The sequence below is a fragment of the Pinus tabuliformis genome, chromosome 7 (genome assembly GCF_031772625.1).
Source record: "Pinus tabuliformis cultivar Carrire ecotype Pingquan chromosome 7, CPIR1, whole genome shotgun sequence".
Classification (NCBI taxonomy): domain Eukaryota; kingdom Viridiplantae; phylum Streptophyta; class Pinopsida; order Pinales; family Pinaceae; genus Pinus; species Pinus tabuliformis.
In genome coordinates, this window is record NC_142293.1 from 172439947 (window position 1) to 172442670 (window position 2724).

Genomic DNA, 2724 nt, shown 5'->3' on the forward strand with positions numbered 1-2724 from the left:
AGACTCAAAAGCATACAATCATGACTGCGACGTATGTCAATGGACTGGGAAACCATTGCGAAGGGATGAGATGCCACTCAATCCACAAATGATGCTGCAACCATTCGAAAAATGGGCAATAGACTTTGTGGGGCTGATCAAGCTGCAGGGGAAAACGAGTGCACGCTACATCATCACTACGACTGAGTACCCGACTCGATGGGCGGAAGCACAGTCAGTTAAGGACTGGATGGTAGCCATGACTGCAAAAATTTTGTTCAACAACGTGTTGACACAGTTTGGATGTCTGAAAACTCTCATGAGTGACCGCGGAATGCACTTCCTAAATGAAACTATTAGCGCACTCACCGAAGAATTCCAGGTGTATCATCAGCAGAGCACGCCATATCATCCACAAGCCAATGGGATAGTAGAAGCCTTTAACAAAATTCTGGAGCATGCACTGACTAAAGTGTGTAATGCACAGCGAAACGATTGGGACTTGCGTATACCTGCCATATTATGGGCCTACCGAACCACGTGCAAGAAATTGATGGGTCAGACACTGTTCTGGTTAGTCTATGGCACGGAAGTAGTTATGCCAATGGAATACATTGTACCGAGTCTGCAGATCGCAGTGATGATAGGCATGGCAGATCGCAAAGCTCTGGAAGACCAGCGCGCGCAACTAGAAGAACTTAAAGAAGAACGGTTTCTGGTAGGATTCCATCAACAGGTACAGAAACAGCACAATAAATCTTGGCACGATCGCCATATCAAGTTGCACACATTCAAAATAAATGATTTAGTATTGTTATATGACAGTAAGTTCAAAAAATTTCCTGTAAAGTTTAGAATGCATCGGTTAGGACCCTATGTGGTAAAAGAGGTCACAGATGGAGGCGCGATCCAACTTGTTAAACTAAATGGGGAGCCCTTCCCAGGAAAAGTAAATGGCAGTCACTTGAAGCCCTACATGGGGGGGTCAGCTACCTGACTAACCGACCGAAGCATAGTTGTACCACTCCAGACAGTTCGAAGAGAGCACAGGACGGTAAAATAGTCCGTTAGGGAGCTGCGCGACAACAGGGGTGCACACAGGATCAGTAGGTCACAAGGGTCGCAGTTGCACAAAAGGGGCTATGCTGCTGTGTGGATAAACATGGAAGTGACCGTTGTTGTCACTGTTCATGACAACATGTCTGAGTTACGGTGAAAAGGAGCGGGCGGCGGGCAATTAAGATACAAAGTACGAGCCAGATTCTGAATGATCTACTATAGATCTAGTATTAATGAGTGAGAAAAGGAGGGAATGGTTGAATTTGAATTTCAAAAGGTCTATAAATCACAATGGGGCACACACCGAACAAACTGTGGTATCTGGAGAATTAAGCTATTGTGCCTTCCAATAGGTATGAACTTCGATGATAGAAGAGTAAGCCCAGGGTTTTCAATATTGCCAAAAGAGATATAGGACCTTTGGGATATTGTAATGTCGACGACCGTGGACGCTGCACCAAGCTCAACACCGATGGTAGGGGATGAAAGATAAGGGAAATATGGTGAATCTTGAGACCAATGACAAAATTCCGGTTAACAGTTCGTCTTTGACGCACCTTAAAGATTGGGACCTCGTGGACAACATCATATCTCTTGCAAAAACGCAACACAATCTTCAGCAAACAGTGCGTATACAGGACCAGAGATCGAAAACTTCCTACTCTGGCACAAAGAAGTCTCGTCTTTGACATCTCAGCTAGAGCTAAAATCCTATGAGGGGTCACTTTGTGTTAACCGAGCAGAGCAGAATGGGCATCATCAGTTGAGCAAATTAGTAGAGACAATGGAGCAGGAGATTGAAGAAGTTTTGTAGGAGGCAAGGATGGAGCAGGAGAACGTAGTTCGTCACTTGCAGGGATGGTGGACTGTGACACCTTAGCAGCACGTCTCGCTGCACCGACGAGTGACTCGGGACAAGTCACGATGATTGTGTTGGGGGGCTATTGGGCAACGGATCCCCCATGTAATGGTTTTGGGGCTTAAAGCCTACAATTTTGGGTATTGATACTGTAAAAGTTCTATGAAGTGTGCGGAGCGTGAATTGTAATGAGTCAGGTCAAAGGGTTGTTCGCCCGAATATAATGTAAATTTAATATAGAATATGTCGGCCTACCCATGGTCTGCGGACCATGGGAATGTATAAATAGAGTGAGGCTCTAAGGGTAGAAGTAGCTTTTGGCAAAGATCACAAGTGTTATGGGTTTGTAAAGGCGAGATTGCTCTGAGTCTGTAAGTTCGTGTCGTGGTTGGTAGTAGTTAGTGTAGGCTCTGTAGCTGTGTGCGAAAAGGCCTGGTAGAGTACGCAGCTGTGTGTGCGCGAACCCCTGCAGCTGAGTGCGCAGGGTGGAAGTGGATTGTACTGATCAGACCATGGGAATGTATAAATAGAGCGAGGCTCTAAGGGTAGAAGTAGCTTTTGGCAAAGATCACAAGTGTTATGGGTTTTTAAAGGCGAGATTGCTCTGAGTCTGTAAGTTCGTGTCGTGGTTGGTAGTAGTTAGTGTAGGCTCTGTAGCTGTGTGCGAAAAGGCCTGGTAGAGTACGCAGCTGTGTGTGCGCGAACCCCTGCAGCTGAGTGCGCAGGGTGGAAGTGGATTGTACTGAAACATAAGATTAATAAAGATAAGTGTTTCTAAATTATTGTGCATCCGGTCGCAGATCTGTATGTTTATTCTTATGTTATGG